The 14,224-nt window shown below is 43.8% G+C and overlaps 1 pseudogene; it reads left to right on the top strand.

Moving 5' to 3' along the window:
* The first annotated feature begins 4,731 nt into the window (after nucleotides 1–4,731).
* Nucleotides 4,732–11,429, top strand: LOC112223223 (annotated as a pseudogene).
* The last annotated feature ends 2,795 nt before the right edge of the window (nucleotides 11,430–14,224 follow it).

Genomic DNA, 14,224 nt, shown 5'->3' with positions numbered 1-14,224 from the left:
ATGACTAGCAATGCAAATGGCTCTACATTGATCATACACGTAACGTTAGCTAGCGAGCCAGCCAGCCATCTAACGTTATCTAGCTAGCTAACAGTACACATTAACTTGCAATGAAAAAAACTTTCTGACAAAATTAGAAATGTATTAAATCTGAAAATGTAGCTAGCTAGACTCTCTCTCTAACTGGTATACATGGAGGAACGTTTCTCCCTCTCTGTCATGTATGCCATGGTTGCCCTTAGTTTGAAGATGTATACAATAGCCTTCTGTGTTCTCTTTTCGACTCCTTCCGCACCTGCATTTTCTCCATCTCCAGTGCGCTTCCACAGGGCATTCCACTGATTTAAAAAATCCAGAAAGTGGAGAGCCTTAGCAACACTTGTGCAGCTCTTCATGATATCTTTCAAAAAAGCTGATTTAGAAAGGATTACGTACACATACTAAACAGATAATGTTATAGACAGAAGTGTGCTACATGGCAGACCAATCTGCACTCATCGCTCGGCATATCCAGCACATCCATTATCTCAGCCAATCATGGCTAGAGGGAAGGTTCCTGGCTTTTTCCGTGGCTAAACCAACTAGGCTTGTCATTAAACAACTGTACTCGTATTTACAGATGGAATACACACTTGCTTTAAAGGCACATGAAAGTTCACTTGTTTCAGAAGGCATTTCTGCCAAAAAACACATTATGATTAGAATGTAAAGTAGTGACGTGCGACGTACACCTAGATCCCTAAAACAAATCACAAATCTGCTTTACAAGTCACATAATAAATTACTCTGTGTGCATTAGTAGTGTTTAACATGATTTTTTAATGTCTACATCATCTCTCTATCCCTCACATTCAATTATCTGTAAATTCCCTCAGTCGAGCAGCTAATTTCAAAAAACAGAATCAACCACGAAGACCAGGGAGGTTTTCAAATGCTTCGCAAAGAAGGGCACCTATTGTTAGATGGGTAAAAAAAACTAAAAACAAAACAGACATTGAATATACCTTTGAGCATGGTAAAGTTATTAATTACACTTTGGATGGTGTATCAACACACCCAGACACTACAAAGATACAGGTGTTCTTCCTAACTCATTTGCCAGAAGGAATGAAACCTCTCAGGTTTAATGGCTGGGATATTAAAACTGGATGGATCAACAACATTGTAGTTACTCCACAATACTAACCTAATTGACAGAGTGGAAAGAAGGAGGCCTGTACAGTGATGATTCCTGAGTGGCCAAGTTACATTTCTGACTTAAGTCTACTTGGCAATCTATGGCAAGACCTGAAAATGGTTGTGTAGCAATGATAAACAACCAATTTGACAAAGCTTGTAAAATTCTGAGAAGAATAATGGGCAAATGTTGCAAAATATGTGGATAGCTCTTAGGGACTTACCCAGATAGACTCACAGCTGTAATCGCTACCTAAGGTGCTTCTACAAAGTATTGCCTCAGGGTTGTGAATACTTATGTAAATGTGGTACTGTATTTCTGTTCATTTTCAGTTTGCCAAAAAATTCTAAAAACATGTTTCCACTGTCTCATTATGGGGTGTGTGTAGATTGGTAAGAAAAAAAATGTAATACATTTTTATCCAAATCTGTTTAATTCCGTTTGCCTCTGTTTAAGAAACATTTTTCAACAGAATTGGCGGAATGAACACACAACTGATCACAGGCAAACACAGTTCACTTTCATAGCAGCCACATAAAACAGCATTATGACTTTGCTCTTTGTATATATTTTTCCTTCTCGCTACTATCTACGTGCTAACCTCCTCTCACCTTTTCCTTTCATTTCTGGACTTCAGAGCACAACACATCAGTTGTCTGTGACCAGGCGAAAAAACCTTTCCAAGCCAAACCTTCATATCATGACCGCTACACACAGCCTTCATCATTGTCATGTTATAGTTAACATAGCTACTAGAACTAACGAGTTAGTAAACCCGCTAGAGTCATGCAGAACAGGGGCAATACATTAATCAAATCAAAAGATTACCTTGACTAGGAAAAGTTCCAGTGTTGCATAGCCATAGCAAGCTACCTAACATAGCACCCCTCTCTGTTCGAGCAGGGTGTTTGAGTAGGCTAAACTAGCTAGCTGCTTTCGCTAGCTGTGAAAATAAAGAAAATACAACAAAAAATAGTCTATGGAAGGGGGTGAAAACCATTAGCCTCCTAGGTTTTGTATTGAAGTCAATGTACCCAGAGGAAGACAGAAGCTAGTTGTCCTCTGGCCACACCATGGTGCTACCCTACAGAGTGCTGCTGCGGCTACTGTAGACCTTAATGGCAAAACAGTGTGTTTTGATCAATTATTTAGTGACGTGAATATATTTAGTATAGTTTTATCTAAAAATGTTTTTTTTTTAAAAGAAATTCACTGAGAAAGATGGTCCCTCCCTTCCTGCTGCACTGGTGCACAGCCTCATAGAGGCTCTCTCTCTCTCTCTCTCTCTCTCTCTCGCACACTCTTTGCATGCTGGGAGTGTTGGGTGCATGCTGGGAATTGTATGAGAGAGTGTTGTCTGGAGGTAGATCACCTGTTTTCTTTTTCTTTCCTTTTCTTGATGGTTTGCCTTTTTCTATGCATGATTAAGTTTGTCATTATTTTTTATTTTTGTGGTAGAATAAAATATATTGTATTTCTTTTTGGAATTACCCTGGTTTTGGTGGAGATGAAGACCCACATGGGGACGCCGTCCCTTGTCACTTCGGCATAGCTTTAGGTGTGTTACTGAAGCTACTGTCACTGTGGAGTTTCTGGTCGCAGTAGGTGAGAAGGTAGGATATGAGAATGTTGCTTACGCGTCGTGGATGAATAAAGCGGTGGTGGTTTTTCTTGTTGATCGTATGGTTGAGCATGACGTACCTCTTAAAGAAGAGAGTCTTGTTGATCGGATGGTTGAGCATGACGTACCTCTTAAAGAAGAGTGTCTTGTTGATCGGATGGTTGAGCATGGCATACCTCTTAAAGAAGAGAGTCTTGTTGATCGTATGGTTGAGCATGACGTACCTCTTAAAGAAGAGTGTCTTGTTGATCGGATGGTTGAGCATGACGTACCTCTTAAAGAAGAGTGTCTTGTTGATCGGATGGTTGAGCATGACGTACCTCTTAAAGAAGAGTGTCTTCTTGATCGGATGGTTGAGCATGACGTACCTCTTAAAGAAGAGAGTCTTGTTGATCGTATGGTTGAGCATGACGTACCTCTTAAAGAAGAGTGTCTTCTTGATCGGATGGTTGAGCATGGCATACCTCTTAAAGAAGAGAGTCTTGTTGATCGGATGGTTGAGCATGACGTACCTCTTAAAGAAGAGAGTCTTGTTGATCGGATGGTTGAGCATGACGTACCTCTTAAAGAAGAGAGTCTTGTTGATCGTATGGTTGAGCATGACGTACCTCTTAAAGAAGAGAGTCTTGTTGATCGTCATGGCATACCTCTTAAAGAAGAGAGTCTTGTTGATCGTATGGTTGAGCATGACGTACCTCTTAAAGAAGAGAGTCTTGTTGATCGTATGGTTGAGCATGACGTACCTCTTAAAGAAGAGTGTCTTGTTGATCGTATGGTTGAGCATGGCGTACCTCTTAAAGAAGAGAGTCTTCTTGATCGTATGGTTGAGCATGGCGTACCTCTTAAAGAAGAGAGTCTTCTTGATCGTATGGTTGAGCATGACGTACCTCTTAAAGAAGAGAGTCTTCTTGATCGGATGGTTGAGCATGACGTACCTCTTAAAGAAGAGTGTCTTGTTGATCGTATGGTTGAGCATGACGTACCTCTTAAAGAAGAGTGTCTTGTTGATCGTATGGTTGAGCATGACGTACCTCTTAAAGAAGAGTGTCTTGTTGATCGTATGGTTGAGCATGACGTACCTCTTAAAGAAGAGTGTCTTGTTGATCGTATGGTTGAGCATGGCATACCTCTTAAAGAAGAGAGTCTTCTTGATCGGATGGTTGAGCATGACGTACCTCTTAAAGAAGAGAGTCTTCTTGATCGGATGGTTGAGCATGACGTACCTCTTAAAGAAGAGAGTCTTGTTGATCGTATGGTTGAGCATGACGTACCTCTTAAAGAAGAGTGTCTTGTTGATCGTATGGTTGAGCATGGCATACCTCTTAAAGAAGAGAGTCTTCTTGATCGGATGGTTGAGCATGACGTACCTCTTAAAGAAGAGAGTCTTCTTGATCGGATGGTTGAGCATGGCGTACCTCTTAAAGAAGAGAGTCTTGTTGATCGTATGGTTGAGAATGGCGTACCTCTTATAGAAGAGAGTCTTGTTGATTGGATGGTTGAGCATGACGTACCTCTTAAAGGTATGTTTATTCAAGTTACGCCGCTTTTTTCTCCATCAAAAAGGGTAACTATTTAGAATGTAACGCCTGGGCCCACTAATGTAGGGAGAGGTGGGCTGACAGTGGTAGAGCAGTCACCTGTTGCTGAGGAACAAGTTGTCCATGTTGAGGATAATGAGTTACAGCTTGTACCAGGGGGGAACATAGCCTCAGTTATGCAACATAAAAATATTGTTGTAGGAGGTAAGGATGGATTTGGGGAGCCATTTCCCCAGACTGGTGAGGAGATGCCCAGTACGAGTGATGGGGTACAGGAGGGGGTTTAGGTGGAGCTAGTCTCCCAGGTAGTTGAGGAGATGTCCACTACGAGTAATGGGGTACAGGAGGGGGTTCAGGTGGAACTAGTCTCCCAGGTAGTGGAGGAGATGCCCGGCATGAGTGATGGGGTGCAAGTGGGGAGTGTTGAGAGAGATGTGGCTGAGGGGAGTCAGGGGTCTGTGGCCTCAGTTGAGGAGGATCAGGAGAAGGATATGGCCATCTCTTTTGATATGATAGCAGCTGGTGAAGACTCCTATTTACAATTTAGAGGAGGTAAATGGGTTCCTGTCAAATTGGCAGATTTCTTTGATGTTGATACGTTTTTGAGGTCAGCTGTTGTGTTACAGAAGACGGTGGGGTTGGACCCGTTGAGTGTGAAGAAGCGTTTCCGCTTGAAGAAATTTGTTACTGCTGTCATGGCAGCAACAGGTAGTGGGAAACATGGTAAGGTTCAGAGAAAATTAAAACAATGATAAGGACCATGCCTTTGTCGTGTCTTTGGCTATGACGGATTAAGTGATATGACATGCTATTCTATAAAATCCTTTCTCTGTAATTAATATTACCTGATTGAGCTAATCATGTAAATGTAATTAACTAGAAAGGCGGGGCACCACAAAATAATATTTATAGAGCAGTGATCTTCCGAATAAACTCTTAAAGACCTAGTAATATTTTACATCAATAGCAGTCAATATTAATTGTCACCTTATTTCAGTCTCATCTGAAAGTTGTAAATTCTTGGTTATCTTCAAGAACCCTGGCTAACAAGTTGAATCAGCAATACAAAATTGGGTTTAATTATGTATTTACTTAATACCTAACTAATCACACAGAATTATATATACACAGAATGAATCAGACCTTGATTACAAATAAACAATCAATTGCAAGGATCCTTAATCAACGCAGACAAACTGAGCGTGATATATAATTGTATAGTACCTAGCAAACTCACTTGGGTTATAGTGGCTTTGAGGCGAGCCTTGCATTTCGTTTTCAACGTGGGTGACAGAAGCAAAACGGACACCTTTTAAGGAGGTGTGCTCGACATGAAGATTTTGCGTCACAAAGAGTTTGAAGAAGGATGTAAGAGCCCTTATGATGGAAAATGGAGCAAGACAATGGTTGGCTTTGGGCCAGAGGATGATGACTTTGTGGCTGAACTGATCAACAAATATAGAGTGGGAGAATTTCACCTAAGCAATGACTTCCTCGGTTTGACTCTGTAGTCTAGCCAGGCTGTCAGCACTGCTAAGCGGCTTGCTTGGCCCCTCACTGAGGTTGGAAAGGCCCTATCTGGCTGAGGCCCCAGGAGGTTATCGCTTCTGCCTGGTGGACATAGAACTGCCTCCCAATGATCCTGTACAGAAGTTATGTCAGGCAGGGTCTGACCTGCAGGAATCAATACGCTGCTTCTCCCTGGTGAAGGGGAAAGAGAGCAATGAGGAGACTGTGCTGATGGAATTTGCATACACTCCGTGTAAACTGGAGCTTCACAACATTGTTGGGACAGTGGATCATGGGCGGATAGAATTATCCTGTCCACGTGAGCAGTTGGCAGATCTTGAAGCCTTGATGACAAAAGGAAACCATAAAATCCTTACTATCTTGGTTAGCCTGGACACTCCTGGGAAGGTTTGGTTAGCCTGGACACCCCTGGGAAGGCTTGGTTTGTCTGGACACCCCTGGGAAGGCTTGATTAGCCTGGACACCCCTGGGAAGGCTTGGTTAGCCTGGACATCCCTGGGAAGGCTTGGTTTGTCTGGACACCCCTGGGAAGGCTTGATTAGCCTGGACACCCCTGGGAAGGCTTGGTTAGCCTGGACACCCCTGGGAAGGCTTGGCTGCCTGGACACCCCTGGGAAGGCTTGGTTAGCCTGGACACCCCTGGGAAGGCTTGATTAGCCTGGACACCCCTGGGAAGGTTTGGTTAGCCTGGACACCCCTGGGAAGGTTTGGTTAGCCTGGACACCCCTGGGAAGGCTTGGTTAGCCTGGACACCCCTGGGAAGGATTGATTAGCCTGGACACCCCTGGGAAGGATGATTAGCCTGGACACCCCTGGGAAGGATTGATTAGCCTGGACACCCCTGGGAAGGCTTGGTTAGCCTGGACACCCCTGGGAAGGCTTGGTTAGCCTGAACACCCCTGGGAAGGCTTGGTTAGCCTGGACACCCCTGGGAAGGTTTGGTTAGCCTGGACACCCCTGGGAAGGTTTGGTTAGCCTGGACACCCCTGGGAAGGTTTGGTTAGCCTGGACACCCCTGGGAAGGTTTGGTTAGCCTGGACACCCCTGGGAAGGTTTGGTTAGCCTGGACACCCCTGGGAAGGTTTGGTTAGCCTGGACACCCCTGGGAAGGTTTGGTTAGCCTGGACACCCCTGGGAAGGCTTGGTTAGCCTGGACACCCCTGGGAAGGCTTGATTAGCCTGGACACCCCTGGGAAGGCTTGGTTAGCCTGGACACCCCTGGGAAGGCTTGGTTAGCCTGGACACCCCTGGGAAGGCTTGGTTAGCCTGGACACCCCTGGGAAGGCTTGGTTAGCCTGGACACCCCTGGGAAGGTTTGATTAGCCTGGACACCCCTGGGAAGGCTTGGTTAGCCTGGACACCCCTGGGAAGGTTTGATTAGCCTGGACACCCCTGGGAAGGCTTGGTTAGCCTGGACACCCCTGGGAAGGCTTGGTTAGCCTGGACACCCCTGGGAAGGTTTGATTAGCCTGGACACCCCTGGGAAGGTTTGATTAGCCTGGACACCCCTGGGAAGGCTTGGTTAGCCTGGACACCCCTGGGAAGGCTTGGTTAGCCTGGACACCCCTGGGAAGGTTTGGTTAGCCTGGACACCCCTGGGAAGGTTTGGTTAGCCTGGACACCCCTGGGAAGGTTTGGTTAGCCTGGACACCCCTGGGAAGGTTTGGTTAGCCTGGACACCCCTGGGAAGGCTTGGTTAGCCTGGACACCCCTGGGAAGGTTTGGTTAGCCTGGACACCCCTGGGAAGGCTTGGTTAGCCTGGACACCCCTGGGAAGGTTTGGTTAGCCTGGACACCCCTGGGAAGGCTTGGTTAGCCTGGACACCCCTGGGAAGGTTTGGTTAGCCTGGACACCCCTGGGAAGGTTTGGTTAGCCTGGACACCCCTGGGAAGGTTTGGTTAGCCTGGACACCCCTGGGAAGGCTTGGTTAGCCTGGACACCCCTGGGAAGGCTACAGTAGAAGTGGTCATTTGGGCTGATTCAGATGCCCATGAGATATGCTTTGTTGTTTCAGTATTTATTGTGTTGTGGGTTCCCAGACCCAATAAAGGTTATTTCAAACTCAAACACTCTCTCTCTATATATATATTTTTTCCCCCTCCCTCCCTCCCTCCCTCCTCCCTCCCTCCCTCCCCTCCCTCCCTCCCTCCCTCCCTCCCTCCCTCCCTCCCTCCCTCCCTCCCTCCCTCCCTCCCTCCCTCCCTCCCTCCCTCCCTCCCTCCCTCCCTCCCTCCCTCCCTCCCTCCCTCCCTCCCTCCCTCTTTCTTTTCTTTTCTCTCTCTCTCTCTCTCTCTTTTCTCTCTCTTTTGTTTTCTCTCTCCCTCACTCTCTTTCTTTTCTCTCTCTCTCTTTTTCTCTCTCTCTTTGTTTTCTCTCTTCCTCGCTCTCTTTCTTTTCTCTCTCTCGCTCCCTCTTTATTTTCTCTCTAACCTCTCTCTCCCCCTCTCTCTTTTCTCTCTCGCTCTCTCTTTATTTTCTCTCTAACCTCTCTCTCCCCCTCTCTCTTTTCTCTCCCGCTCTCTCTTTCTCTCTCCTCTCTCTCTCTCAATGAATATTGTAGATACTTGTTGAACCTCTCTGGATTACAACCAAACTATGATAACTATACCATATTAAAAGCCCCTAAGGTTGATCTCTGCACCCCTACAGAAGTCTGATTAGCCTAGAGATATCCGTTGTTGTTTGCATTGGACGCATCTCAATACATCACATCCACCTGCGTCGCACTTCCACATCTGTTGTGCAAGGTGACAGAGCTAAAGCAGTGTTTGTCAGACCATGACACATCCCGAAAAACGTCTTGGCCTAAAAACTATTATGGAAATGGAAAACCTCCATGGAAATATTAGACTCTCACGAACAGAGTGGTTTTCCATTTTGCTCTAAGAGCCCCAGCTAGTGTTTTGAGACTCGTCTGATGTTGGTACAACCGATCTGCCAACTTCAGTCCTTAGCGTCCGAACAGTTCAGACCACACCACTCTTTGGAATGATGAGACTCTCACGAACACGTACATGTCGGTTGTTGTGCTCTAGGACTTCCACAGGCCTCACAAAGACCCGCCTGACCAGCAAAAAATGAATGGAAGTGTTTATGGAGTCTGTTTACTGCCAGAAACAAGGGGTTAAATACATGTACAAATAAATGCTTATAATGTTTCCTGATCTTTCTTATATCTCTCAGACAAATATTTCAGAATAAACTAATTTACATTTTTTTGGGGATTGAATATCTCTTGTTCAATGTAGTGACTCTATTATTCAATGTATTTCTATGGGCTAAAAAGAACAACTTACATTTTTTTTATCAAATAATTGTAAAGTATACATTTTTGTACACTTACAATTTAAAATTGAATAGCAAAATGATCATTGGTATGACCTTAAAAATATTCCATATAGCTTAGTAAAACCTGTGAAGAGACAGAATCATTAGATCACTTATTCTGGTATTGCCCCAAACGCAGTTTGTTTCTGGTCATAATTTGTAAATCGCAATCTGTTGATAATATGTGATTAGAAAGGTTCAGAATCGATCTAAGACATTTGCAGTACAGTTGAAAAACATATGGGATTCAAGAGAGGGTGCTCTATGGAAATGGGTGGGATTGGCTGAGAGACGTTGAGAGGTGGATTTAATCTGTGATAGGGGGATGGATGGCCCCAAACAATAAGGGATTTTACTTTGTGTTCTGTTGAAGTGTGTGATCGTTGATTGTGAGCTTAAAGCCAGTTGTACTAACCTAACTTAACAAAATACATTTACAATATTGAAAACTCACAATTCCAAAGCAAACCTCTAAAACAGACGGAGAGAGTTGCCGTAACTGCAGGCAACAGAGATTATGGAGTGTGTGTGGCCGTTTTGATTACAGAGTGTGCTGCAGTTTTGTCTAGTTCACGTCCTGTTAGCGTTACGTTTAGGCATTCATTCCAAGTGGTTAAGGTCAGGTAACTTCACCATTCTAAGAACGGCTTGGCAGTGGATAATCTGTTGGAGCACGGCCTGCACAATTTACATTCTCAAGCATGGTTACTGATTTTCTGATTTTAAAGTACGTCTTGGGGCAAAAAAAAGAGAAAATAATTAAATGTCACTTATAATCCATTGAAAATTCATAACAGTCGAGGCATAAGTCGATCCAGGCCTCTGGGTTATCCAAGGTCTCTGGGAGTCCAGCAGCAGTCATCTCATTTTAAACGGCCCATCTTTGATTGATCTGCCCTATGTCTCAGAGTCGCTCTGAGAGGGGAATACCCAGGTTGATTGATCGAGACTACGAGTCTGTAATGGAAAAATAAAGAGAGTGAACAAATGTGAACGATGATGAAGGCCAATGATAAAGATGTGTCTAGTGACTTGCTGGCGTCGAGGCTCAGCCTGATGGACACAATCACGATTTATGGCATTGTTTGCATGACAGACCATCTGTGGGCTATCATAGGGGTCATACACATCTTATCTGTGGCAATCTCAATGAAGATAGATTCCCACAGAAGTCTTAGGGTCACTGAAGCCAGAGGAGAGGTGAATACGGATGAAACTTGAATCGATGAAATGAATGTTACTGTGTGAAATAAATTGTCACATTTGGATTGTTTAAAGAGAGCATAAAGAGCCATGGGCGATTTGCTATGCTTCATTTCTACTGTAAGTGCTATGGATTTATTGTTACAGAGAAGCTAATGGCGGATAGTTCGAAGAGGAGGGACACACGAGTGCGCTCTGATAATTTAGATAAGAGGTGTGATGATTAGATCCCAGAATGTGTGTTGTTTTCAGGCCTTTGTTTAAATGTTTTGGGCCAAGCAAAGTGATGCTAATTGGACGATGGACGATATTGGGAGTTGGTGTTCTTGGAAAGAATCAAAGCTGGGTTTAAACGGTGGTCATGGAGTCATTGGCAAACCGATTTCCTGATGTATGTTTTTTATGTCATAGTGGTGAATTTTCTATGAGGTTAAAAGACTGAGTATTCTTTTCATTGTGAGGATTTCTGGTATGTACCATCTGTTAATTGTATTCTTATTTAATTGTAAATGAATCTAATCATTTTTTAAATGGATACCGACCGTAGTCCTCACATTCCCGAGTAATATTTCTTGATTTATTATTTTTGTTTAATGGTAAATGTTTTTCACAATATACATAGCATATATGCTCGCTCTCTAACTGTGTATCTTTGAGCTAAGGTTAACTCAATCATTTAATGCCAGGACATTGATTGCAAGATACTAGCTCTTTGTTCCTTAGCCTCTTAGTTAATTGCATAACGGTAAACCTAAACATGTGCATCTTATAATATTCTTTACGCAAGCCTCGCAAACTTGGCTATACCCACTAGATACGATCATGGGCCTATAGCATTCGAATAATAATGGAGTCAGATGGTACATTTTATCAGGGTCATAGACCCGGTACACTTAGTACATTGCCATTATTCTACAAGTCAAAGTGATCGCAGGGCTTTAAGCTTCAGCAGTCCTCTCCTATGAAAGCCTGTTCTCTCTCTCTCTCCTCTCCCTCTTCCTCTCCCCTCCTCCTCTTCAGCTTGAGTTTTGACCCTCCCTCCTTTCCTCCCTTATCTGATTGAAAGCAGCTAGTCTAGTCATCAATAAGGCTGAATAGAGCTGGCCAGCTATATTTATGTATTCATTAACACTCTCCAGATGTAGCCGTCTTCAGATCGTTTCTCGCACACACAACCACCACCACACACACACACACCCACACACCCACCCACCCACCCACCCACCCACCCACCCACCCACCCACCCACCCACCCACCCACACACCCAACCACACACACACACACACACACACACACACACACACACACACACACACACACACACACACACACACACACACACACACACACACACACACACACACACACACACACACACACACACACACTCACTCACACCCTCTCTCTCTGGAGGCCCGATGAGCTTCCCACTATGACTACAAATAATCCATATCTTTTGGTTTTATGGCTTTTATTATTATGAATATAAACTGAATTCATTTGATGTTTATTTATTTTGCTAGATTTATCAGGGAGGCTAAAAGCACTGGTATTTATTCTCTGTGACATGGTCAGGTTCCCATGATCCAGCATCCTGGTCTTTGCTTTATGGCCTCTGTCAGAATGGACTATAATGCACCATAATCAAGAGATTAAGGGCTACACTAAAACATGTGGGTTCCTCAAGGGTTCTTTGGGAAGGGTGATGGTTCTATGTGGAACGATACCAACCCAAAGAACTCTTTGAGCCCTTCAATGGTTCTTTGCAGTTCAAAAAATGGCTATTTCCCTTTTAACCTAAAATGTAGGCTGAGAATAAGGAGAGAGTGTCATTCCAGTTTATGTAATGTGTTGTGTTATGTTATTGCATATTATATATGACTATAACGAGTGATGGTGTCTTGTGATAGAATCACATATTGCCTTGTGTCAACTGAGAGTGGATGACTAAGTCAGTAGTTCTCAATTGTCGCCTCAGGGACCCAGCCGTTTCAGAGCTAGCACACCTGATTCAACTTGTTAATAAACACAATAATAAAACCTATGGAATTTTGACAATATAATGCTGTTAAACCAGAATAAATAAATACCTGTGTGGTTCTAAAAAGAACCTTTCAGATTGAGAATGGTTCTGTATAGAACCATTCTCCATTAAGGATCTATAAAGAACCATAAACAGCGTTCTATATAGGCCCAAAAAGGTTGTAACCATAGCAGAAAACTTTTTGGTGCTATATAGAACCATTTTGTATTGTTCTTTATAGAACCGTAGGAAAGGACTTTTTATAGCACCATACAGGTTCTAATTATAGCCTTATAAAAAAAGCTATCACATAGCACCAAATAGGGCTCAGCTATGGTATACAAGCCAAATAACCCACACTATATAGAACCATTTGTTTTTAGTGAGCAGATTCAATCAGATTTACATCAGCATAGTGTTGTTTGGCAGTGACAGATGTGGAACTGTGTTCGAGCTGTCAAATCCACAAGTCGTTCATTGTTGTGTTACCGTATAGCAGACACTGCCGTTGGATACAACGAAACCACACCCACTATAATCCGACAAATCACATGCAGACGCCTTAGATGTTCAATAAGCCGCGTTACAAATGAAAACGTTGGAATACTGGTAGGCATGAATCTCCCCAATCTAAATCAACAAGAGAACATGCATTATCTTAACATCAAAAGTTTGACATTTGAGAGACATTATCTCTAGCGTTGGTAGAGCCTACACTTCCTGCCGTTGTTTTGAACTTCTAACGCAGCAGGGATAATAATGAAGGGAGTGGTTTGTGACTCAGAGCAGCCGCTCACCGATATGTCAGCTCATACCACAGTTATACCTCCAATACCGCCAAAACATCTGCTATGTGGCTGTCGGCCAACGTTGGTTTAACACTGGTTAATGCTGAGTGAATCCAAGCCAAACTTAAATACGCATAGCTTAACACTGACCTTTTAAAAACATTTTTTTACAGATGGTACAGATATATAGTCGAGAGGAGAGGTCTGTTGCCATTCAACATACAGTATGCGATTGTAGAATCTCACACATTTACTGTCAAACAATGGATATTGAACGGGCTGTTATTCCCTGTAGACTTACCTCTTTCTATCATCAACCTATTTAGAACCATATAGTTTTCTTTGGCTGCATCCCACAGATTTCCCTGTAAAGATCTGTGGATCCCAGCCAAGCCTGTCTCTCTGTCTCTCTGTCTCTCTCTCTCTGTCTCTCTGCTGCTGTGACGGATTGAGGAATTCTGTGGGACAAGTGAAGAGTTCCAGAAAGTCAACCTCTTTCCGTTCCAGAAAGGCTCTGTGTGTTCCTGTCCCACTTTCTCACCAGTCAGACTGTGTGTGTGTGTTTTTTAATTTTTAAATTTTTAATTTTTTTTTAACCTTTATTTAACCAGGCAAGTCAGTTAAGAACACATTCTTATTTTCAATGACAGCCTGGGAACAGTGGGTTAACTGCCTGTTCAGGGGCAGAACGACAGATTTGTACCTTGTCAGCTCGGGGGTTTGAACTCGCAACCTTCCGGTTACTAGTCCAACGCTCTAACCACTAGGCTTCGCTGCCGCCCCGGGCAGAGAGAGTGTGTGTGTGTGGATAAAGAGAATAACCATAAACTCTATAGGGAAGCCTGTCACATCTAATAGTAGCAGCTCCGTCTCCAGTCCCTCCGTCTCCAGTCTCTCCGACTCCAGTCCCTCCGTCTCCAGTCTCTCCGACTCCAGTCCCTCCGTCTCCAGTCCCTCCATCTCCAGTCCCTCCATCTCCAGTCTCTCAGTCTCCAGTCTCTCCGTCTCCAGTCCC

Source organism: Oncorhynchus tshawytscha, linkage group LG24, assembly GCF_018296145.1.
Source record: "Oncorhynchus tshawytscha isolate Ot180627B linkage group LG24, Otsh_v2.0, whole genome shotgun sequence".
NCBI lineage: Eukaryota > Metazoa > Chordata > Actinopteri > Salmoniformes > Salmonidae > Oncorhynchus > Oncorhynchus tshawytscha.
This window is presented reverse-complemented; position numbering and strand designations above follow the sequence as displayed.